Source organism: Diceros bicornis, chromosome 36 (assembly GCF_020826845.1).
Source record: "Diceros bicornis minor isolate mBicDic1 chromosome 36, mDicBic1.mat.cur, whole genome shotgun sequence".
Classification (NCBI taxonomy): Eukaryota; Metazoa; Chordata; class Mammalia; order Perissodactyla; family Rhinocerotidae; genus Diceros; species Diceros bicornis.
The window spans coordinates 10507314-10517441 of record NC_080775.1 but is presented as its reverse complement, the minus strand read 5'-3'; the positions used below and the strand labels follow the sequence as shown (position 1 = coordinate 10517441).

Below are 10128 nucleotides of genomic sequence, written 5' to 3'. Positions count from 1 at the left end.
GTCTGGGTTTCGTGGGTTTGGATCCTGGGCGTGGACCTACACTCCACTCTTCAAGTCATGCTGTGGCAGTGTCCCACATACAAAATAGAGGAAGATTGGCACAGATGTTAGCTCAGGGCCAATCTTCCTCAAGCAGAAAAAAAAGAGGAAGATTGACAACAGATGTTAGCTCAGGGCCAATCTTCCTCACCAAAAAAAAAAAAAAAAACCAACTGAAATGAGATATCACTTCACAATCACTATGATGGCAATTATAAAATAATAACAAAAAAACAAAAAGAAATAGAAAATAACAAGTATTGGTGATGATGTAGAGAAATTTGAACTTTCATGCATGGCTGGCTGGTGGGAATGTAAAATGGTGCAGCTTCTGTGGAGAACAGTATGGCAGTTCCTCAAAAACTTAAACATAGAATCACCACATGATCCAACAGTTTACTTCTGGGTATATATTCAAAAGAAATAAAAGCAGGGACTCAGATATTTGCCCACTAATGTTTGCAGCAGGATTATTCCAATAGCCAAAAGGTAGATACCACGCAAATGTTCATCAATAGGTTAATGGATTACCAAAATGTCGTACATAAATACAATGGAATATTACTCAGCCTTAAAAAGGAATGAAATTCTGGTACATGCTACAACATGAATACATCTTGATGACATTATCCTAAGTGAAATAAGCCAGACACAAAAGGATAAATATTGTATGATTCCACTGTCATGAGATGCCTAGAGTAGTCAATTCTGTAGAGACAGAAAGTAGATTAGTGGTTGCCAAGGGCTGAGAGAAGGATGGAATGGGTCCTTATTGTTTAATGAGCATGGAGTTTCAGTTTGGGACAATGAAAATGTTCTGGAGCTGGATGGTAGTGATAGTTGCAGAACAAGGTGAAAATACTTAATGCTAGTGAACTGTAACACTTAAAAATGATTAAAATGGTAAATTTATGTTGTATGTATTTAACACAATTAAAAAAAGCACTTCATTCAGGTATAATTATGAATGAAATTTTGAATTTTATTATGAGTTATTAAAATTATGAATAAAATTATTTATTGTTACTATTAAATTATCACTAAAATGTCAAACAAAAACTATTAGCCATTAAATAAGAACCCTAACCTACAATACTCAATATAGTTAGTTTTAATACTAACTATAATTTTTCATCTGTGTAAGTACCAATAGTTCTCTACCACCACAGAGAGAAAGAGTGACATTTTATTTTATTTACACTTGCCTTAAAAAGAGATTTTGATTAGATATGTAAGAATAACGGCCTACTAGCATAAAAGCAAATAATTCTTCCTTAAATTTGACATTTAAAATCACAAAGAGGAGAGAAAATGCATTAAGTGGCCAGTTAGGACGGATTTACAATTCTGAGAACCTAAGAAAATTCTTAAATATAGTTTGAACATATCTCTGCAATTATGTAAATCATCACGTATCTTAAATGGCTCAGTTGCATATTAAATCTAACGTATGAATTGTGGAAGTAAATTATTGTCTAAAGGCTGTTAAATACTTTAAACTATAAATAATATTACCTTAATTAATTGTATATTACACTCTGGTGGATTTTTTTTTCTTCCTGATAAAACCTGTTTTTTTAGAGAACTCAGTTTAAAAAAACAGGTGTTTTGTTTCCTTTTCAGAGTATAGTCAAGGTCTGATCTTAACCTTCCCCACTTCCATCACTATTTTCCCAATATATATGTTATCCTTGAAGAACTGGTTAATTTTGTAATTATATTGTATAATTAAAGTTTATAATTATATTATTATAGTTTATAATTATAATATTTTATAATAATCACTGAGATTTGAAGGGCTGAGAGCCTAAGCAAATGAGAATAAAATTAATAATGATGGCTTGACAGTAATATAAATGTCACAGAAGTCCTGTAAATATTAAATATCTTCATTCTTTCTCTAAAGCTCTGCTTGCCCTTTCTGGTTTCATCAGCCTCTGGGTCCGTTTAGCAATAGCGTTCATTTCCCGAGCATATTCAAAAGTACACAGATAATAGTACCCACCAAGCAAATTTTATACTTGGAATAGCCCCAGAATCCATGTTGGCTAAGCTTATTGGGGTGGCAAGTGGTAGTGATTATGGAGAGACTGGCAGTAGAAGGAGATGAAAGAAATATATCTACATCTATAACTCTATCTGTATATCTGCTCTGTTGCTACATTATTCCATTTTACCTCAATAATGTGTTGCTTTTCTTTTTAACTGTCATTACATATCTTTATGTGCTTAGAAACAGAGAAACATTGAGTTGATCATAAATAGCTGGGAATTCCTATACAAATGGTAGGAAAGCAAGTCAAATTTGGAAATTATCTCATCAATCACATAGCCAGAATTTACTGATAATTGGAGTCATTATCATTCAACAATCAGTGGCAAGATTAGTGATGGAAGGCAAGCTCTGAAATCCTGTTCATCTTGCCACTTTCCCCACCATGAATAGTGAATGCGTTCCCTCTAGCAACTCAGTCATTCATCTCTTTGTCTCCATTACCCTTTCTCTCTACCCTTCTTCCTTCTTCTGCTGAACCATCTGCTTCCAAATCTTTCTCTGTGCTTTACAGTCAGCACTCTTGGACAGAATAAAAGGCTGTTAACACGATCCAAAACAGATCATCCCAATAGAATATAATTCTTTCACGGCACAGTCTATGTATCCTGTGGCAAGGGTGCTTATTTCTGTAACTCTCAGTTCATCCTGGAAATTAGTAATAATTATGATAATAAACGCATTTTAGTAAATTTTATGTTCCAGAGTCTCTTTTAAGAATTTTAAATATATTACTTCATTGAATTAGTACCAAAAGGCTGTGAGGTGGTTGCCTATTAATATCTCCAGGTGGCAGAGGCAGAAGTAGTCTAAATAAATTACCCATGGTTACAAGCCGAATAAGCGTCAAGCCTGGAATTTTAACTCCCAGTATTTTGCTCTAGAGTTGTAACTTTGAATGGTGAAGGGTCGCTGCTTCTCCGGGCTTCTTTTTGTTTCCCTGTCAAATAAGGATTTCTTCTAAGACTCAGGTCTGTATATACACGTTACCCTTCATATTACACAAAATATGATAACTTAGGCACTGTGGGCCACCTGTGCTGGCTTTGCTCAGAAAGTGCTGGGCATGTAATAGGCACAACTCCTTTAGATAAAACTATCTTTCTGCTCTCTAATTTCCTTGATGGTAATAGCTATATTTTATACAGTTTTCATACCCAAATGCCCAGCACATGGCTTGTACATGTAGATAATCAAAGAAAACAGTCACTGGAGGAAAGACAGGAGGACAGCTAGCATGTTAAATGCCTATGGTGCCCCCAGAAACTCAAGGGTGGGTTTTGGAAGCAGTTAGCTGTTTTCTAGTTGTGTTTTTTCCTTTTGTTGTGTTAAGGAGATGCAACCACCAACCACTGTGAAACTGACCAAGCCTCACCACAAGAGCTATGCCCATGACCTTCGCCTTAGTTTTGATGCTAAGATCTCTCCAGGAGGGGTTTAGGCCTCATTACCAACCTGCAGTGCATGTGGAAGTATGTTTTCCAACTGAGCCTGCGCAAGTGAAGACCCGCCTCTCCCTTTTGAATATTCATTTCCCGTGCAAAATAAAATTCCCTGCTTCCTTTTGTTCAAGGATGCCATGACTTTGGAAATGACTCCTCATGGCCTCCTATTTGCTGCAAATACACTTTACTTTGTGAGACAACTTCCACTGGTGTAGAATCTTATTTAACTCACCAGGAGATGAGCCCACTTGGTTCGGTAACACCTACGATACCCAGGCACAGTCCTATGTACCAACTAAACCTAAAAAGATGGGCATGCCATAAGCTCCCTGTAAAGAAACAACAATTTCTCATTATCTGTACTGAGAGATTGAGAGAAAGAGAGAAAAAAATAAAACATGCAAAGTTTTGTAAAATAACTTAACTGGATCACATCATTTGTAAAATAATGGTTACGTGTATTGAATGTATTCTTTGAGCCGGTCATTATTCTGGGTACTTCACGTACATTATTTCATTTAACACCTTCAGCTTTATGAGATAGGGATTATAAACCACGATTATTTACCAACGTTGCCTTCTCCACATAAGGTACTGTCGGGGGAAGAGGGAGAATCTCCCTCTGCCCTTTCCCTTAAGGTTCTTCTGGCTGGCCAAATAATCAACAAGACAGGTTAGCAGGAGAAAATAATACCAAGTTTAATAACATGTATACATGGGAGAAAGCAGGGACACTGCGTTTCTCAACACAACAGCAGAAATTCTCGTCTTAAATATCATTTTCAGCCAATGACAAAGGAGGATTTTGGGGGTGGGGGAGTCAATTACAGGAGATTACCACTAAAGCACTGTAAACAAGGGTAAGGTTATTATGCAGATTTAAGACCTCACCTTCCACATTGATAAGTTTCTAGAAATGAGGTCATCCCCCCTCTTCCCAAGACAGAGAGAGAGATACCTTTACAAATGGAGATTTCCCTTATAAATGTAAATGTTTGTCTGGCAACTCCTCGCAGGGCCATCCAGAGAATGTGGCCAGAGAGACAGAATTTCTGATAAGATGGGCTTGTTGGTGCCTTTCCTATTGTAACATCTATTTTACATTATATTACAGCCATCAGATGGAAGATCTGTTCCAGGAAGGAGCCATCATGTCAAATTCTTTAGGCAGTTAGTGGGGGAGGTCAAATGTCCTTCAGAGAAAACAATCAAGGTAAAGAGATATATTTCAGGGTGGCCAAATTTTGATCTCCCACAGTCCCGCCTTTGAAACTAAAAGTTTCACAGTCCTTTTGAAACTTAAAGAAGTTTCATAGTCCAGAAGCTGTGTTGGTAGATTGTTTCATCTCACTGAACACATTTCTTAGTCCTGATAATAGATCAGTTCAATTAAGTTCCTTTTGGAAGGTAGGTGGTGATGCAGGTGGGCTCTCAAGGTCACGCCTATATTATGGAAGCAAGCAATCAAGTATTTAATAGAAGCATTTCTATGTAAACAAAAGAAAAACAAGGTTAATGGTTGGAGCAAGTTGTAAAGCAGTTTCTGAGTTAGAGGACAGCCAGTTAAGGTTTTATAGGTCAGCGTCAAAGCATCTTTTGCAGTTTAAAATGTCTCAGATGGTGTCGTCAGGTCATCTCAAGTTTATATCAAGTCCATCAGCTTCAGTTTGTAAGGCTTTAGGAAAAAGGGCAGGTTCAGTTTTCAGTGATTTCAAATGAAAATGATGGAAAAAAATCAAAAACGTTAGTTTGGACATCTGTAGCCAGATATTTCAGGAGACTAGAAGAAATCAGGATCCAGTCCAGTCAACAGATATAAAACAAAAACCTCAAAAGACAACAAAACTAGGATCTAATATCCACAAATGTATACTATAGTTTTTACTGAAATATAATTTTTCTCTCTAAAATCACCCTCATTTTTATTAAGATAGCCAAATTAAAACTAACTAGTTTGCAAAATAAGTCTAGATCCAATAGAGTTGGCCCAATTATTTACATAAGTACAGCAAGAATAGCAATTGATCACATAGGCTCTTTTAAACCTGCTTTGCTGGAACTTTTTATAAGGAATCTCAGATTGAACTTGAAAGGTCTCTCGAGGCCAGAAAAGCCAAGCCAAGGATTTTATCATCAGACGTTGCCTGTAATACCTACAGATTTGGGTGAATTCCTCTCTTCCGAGGTTTCCCAAAATATTTTGAGGTTCCTTGTACCTGCCAGATAAGTGACATTCTTTACTTATCCTGGTAAGTGCTGCTTGGAACATAAGGTACCAGGCCAATAGTTCCACGTGGCTTTATTCCATAAAGTCCAATCTTCATTCCTCAAAAGCTGTATGGTTATATCGCAAATATGATGTTCCAGTCACAACCTTGGTAATAGACCCAGTGTTTCCAATTGTGTCCTGTTATAAGGAGAACAGATTCTTATTGAACTTATGCAAATAACTATATTGCCATGAAAACAACAATATTCACTCACTAAGAGTTTCCAAATCCTGGAGGGATCAGATAGAGAGAAAAAGATAAATATTTCAATTTTACTTACAAAAAAAATATCATTTACTAAATTGCTGTAAGTCATAGCTATCTCGGGAGAAAAGAGAAAAAGTTTTCCTTAAATCTGAAAAAACAAAACATTAAAAATTCAGCAATACTTCAAATGAAAAATCATAAAAATTATAAGCATCCTTATCAGTTTATTCAGTCCTGTGTAATCTATTCTTGATACCACTCTTTTTGTTAGTGGCTTTATGAAGTCATCAGTTTCTCCATCGGATTTCTGTAATATTTTACCAAGTTCAGTTTTATGATCAGAAAGTTTGTCAGAAACCTGTACAGTTCCAGTGTAAATGTCAGAGTCCTTTCTATGAATTTTTCTGAAGTCGAAACATTTTGCAAAAGCATTAGAGCAAAGAAATAAGTCTGTAAACAACAAGACCTCAAAATGGCAATTGACAAGGAAATTTGGTTAATTTTGTGACATACAACACTTTAAAATGATAATAACCAGAATGACTGATAACCAGGACAGATCATAATTTCAGTAATGTTATACAATTTTAAAACACCTATGTCAATAACATTTGCCCACATAATAGCACCTAAGCAGGCTTATCATCACTGGTCTGACAATGCTTTCCATGTAATTGAACATATTGAATAAGCCTAATAAGTTTAGTATCTTTCCCCTTATAGGAAGAGAGCAAATTTCTTTGAGAAGTTCCAGGGCCCTTTGAAAATTCTCAAAGAAATAAAAGTTAAAAAAAGACTTTAAGATATGAATTTTGGGGGAGCTTGTCAAAAATATAAACAGTCAAAGCAAACATAGCATTAACAGTCCAAAAAGCCTTAATAGAGAGACCTCAGTCTTTTGAACGTAGGAAATTATTTTAACAGTTTTTTTTTTTTTTTCTCTGTCTTTTAGGTAGACTTACTCAAAGGTAAAGAAAAATCTTTTGTAACCTCTTTATCAAGTTTAAGCAAATTATTCTTTTAAGAGACAGAAGACCAAATTTTAATTTTGCACCAGCTTATTTCTGCTATTAAAACTCATTTACTTAATTAAATTCATTTCAATCTTAGCCAACTTGACCATGCAAAAACTCCTTTTCCAGAATTCCTCTTCCACAAACCTTCTATAACTTTCTTTTTACATTCAGAATTTGTCCCATGTCTTTCTTTTCCCTTCTAGTACTTGAGGACAAATTTATCTTTCTTAACCAAACAAAATATTTCCATTCTTTGTACCTTCTTTATACATCTTACTTTCCTTGTACACAGACATATTTTTCTTAATTTTTAGTAGCTTCAATCACATATACTAATTAGAAATTTTAACCCTTAGAAACCTTAATTTGTGAGTAAAATCTAACTAAACAATTATAAACTTTCTTTTACATTTGTATCTTGTGGCTTGGAAAATTTATGAACACTTCATAACTTCTAGAAACATGTTACTTTATAGTATAATCTTTTAATAAAACACATGTTTACCAATAGACCCAAAACACCTTTTAGTTTTCCTGTAATGAAAAGCCAAAAGTAGACAAACGTACATTTAGCAATCAATGTCTAATATCTTATGTTATTTGGAAATGATGATACTCAGTGAATCTTTTATCATAAATTTTAACAAAACGCTAAAGTTTTAAGTCACCAAAAAGAGTTTGGAAGCAGTAACTACCATAACACATAATTATTGTTTAAAGTTCATCCAACATTTATCTTTTTCACAACTATTTAGTTACTTATTCCCAATAACTATTTAGATTGCCTATAAGACTTCATAAGACATTAGATAAAATTAGCCATCATTTAAATTACTATTTTTGTTAACCAGTTCTGTAATAGAAATAACATCAGGTTTTTTTTTCTTACAAAATTTCATGCAATTTTTATCACTTCTTATACCTTTAAACATAATTATCATTAAGATTTTTATCAATAGGTCTTGGTCTTCTAACTTTGGACAAGAGAAGCATTCCCAGTCAGACATTTTAAAACATACTCAGGCAAAGTTGATGTAACCTCTTTGTATAAAATTAGCTCAAACATTCCAACCTTTATAATCTTATCAACACTTACACTTTTACATGTTTTCAATTTAATTGTAACCTGAGTCAAGGTCTTAAGACTAGTCAAATTTTTTCCCTTCCTTTTTCTGGCCTTAATTCTTAGGTACCAATTAAGCAATTATGTGAGAGCTCTCAAAACATTTTTTTTTTTTCTCCCAATTTAGAAGTTTTTCCAATTCAAAGGATCCGTCGTCTGGCCATTGACGAGTAGGATCTTCATTTGTATATTTATTCCAATAGTGACTCGAACCAATAAGCCTTTTTAAGGAAAGACCCAGAGGTAACTTTCCACGCTTAGACTAAATCTTTACCATGGACGCAAGAGGCGTCCCTGGTGAGGGCGCAGATGATGTAGCCCCCGTGATCCACAGAATTCACTCCCAAAGATATTCAGAGACAGTAAAGACCTTCGTTGCACAGGCGGTAAGGATAAAAGGGTGTCTCCGGTCTCCCACAATAGTGTGGGACGCCTCCAGTCACAGACCCGCTAATCTGTGACACCGGGCGGGCGATACTGGAATGGGATTTTTCCAGCACTAACAAGCAACGATGGTTAAGACGACAAAAGCCCTTATGGACTGGGCCCTTTTATGACAAACTCCCCTGAGAACTTGGCACAGCCGGACAAAGAGACAGTTCGGAACCCCAGTCTACTCGACTGGCCACCAAGGTGCACCCCGGTAAATGCACCTTCCGTATGGTGGAGACCAAGGAGAATATTCTCACTGGTCACAAAGCCAAGTTTTCTCAGGACACAGAACAAGACAGAAACTACTCTGGGAGGAAAAGGGATCAAGATCAAAACCAAGAGTACTCTACCAAATTTAAACCAAGAGTCACTAAAAGCCCAAGAAAGTAGTTTCCCAAATATTTTCTCCTGCCAATCTAAATTTAGAAAGAGAAAAAATTCTCACCATTTCCTTCCGCTGGGCTCCGCAGATAGAGATTCCGGGAGGCTGACGTGGTAAGAAGTCTTACCTTTTGCCGGCTTTCGTCAGGCGTTCCCGTATCTCATCATCTGCAGTAGTCCAGGGAGAAGGCAGGTCTTCCAACCAGAGAAGGCAACTTACCAGCCAGTGCTTCTCCTGGCTGGCTCGCCAAAACTGTCGGGGGAAGAGGGAGAATCTCCCTCTGCCCTTTCCCTTAAGGTTCTTCTGGCTGGCCAAATAATCAACAAGACAGGTTAGCAGGAGAAAATAATACCAAGTTTAATAACATGTATACATGGGAGAAAGCAGGGACACTGCGTTTCTCAACACAACAGCAGAAATTCTCGTCTTAAATATCATTTTCAGCCAATGACAAAGGAGGATTTTGGGGGTGGGGGAGTCAATTACAGGAGATTACCACTAAAGCACTGTAAACAAGGGTAAGGTTATTATGCAGATTTAAGACCTCACCTTCCACATTGATAAGTTTCTAGAAATGAGGTCATCCCCCCTCTTCCCAAGACAGAGAGAGAGATACCTTTACAAATGGAGATTTCCCTTATAAATGTAAATGTTTGTCTGGCAACTCCTCGCAGGGCCATCCAGAGAATGTGGCCAGAGAGACAGAATTTCTGATAAGATGGGCTTGTTGGTGCCTTTCCTATTGTAACATCTATTTTACATTATATTACAGCCATCAGATGGAAGATCTGTTCCAGGAAGGAGCCATCATGTCAAATTCTTTAGGCAGTTAGTGGGGGAGGTCAAATGTCCTTCAGAGAAAACAATCAAGGTAAAGAGATATATTTCAGGGTGGCCAAATTTTGATCTCCCACAGTACCATTAGCATTATCGAAGAGAAGCCAAGAATTGCATATTTTTTGTAATCCTTTTTTTTCTGGACTGTTCTGGCCTAGAGTTTTCCAATGAGAAAAAAGTGAGAGATTTGGAAAGCAGAGAGGAGGCGAGTCCATTATTCCCAGGAGGTACTAGGAGACAAATGCAGCCTCTTTTCAGAAATCTCCGTAAACTCTGGCTTATCCAATCTCTTCATGAACTCCTCTTTTACAATTGTGGCAGCCA

At 36.4% G+C, this 10128-nt stretch overlaps 1 long non-coding RNA gene across 1 annotated transcript; it reads right to left on the bottom strand.

Moving 5' to 3' along the window:
* Positions 1–4985: 4985 nt before the first annotated feature.
* LOC131398943 (uncharacterized) lies at positions 4986–9153 on the bottom strand. The gene is made up of 2 exons (XR_009217030.1): positions 9095–9153; positions 4986–5212 (listed from the first exon to the last, which is right to left on the bottom strand). It is a non-coding gene; the product is annotated as an uncharacterized LOC131398943 (long non-coding RNA).
* Positions 9154–10128: the final 975 nt, after the last annotated feature.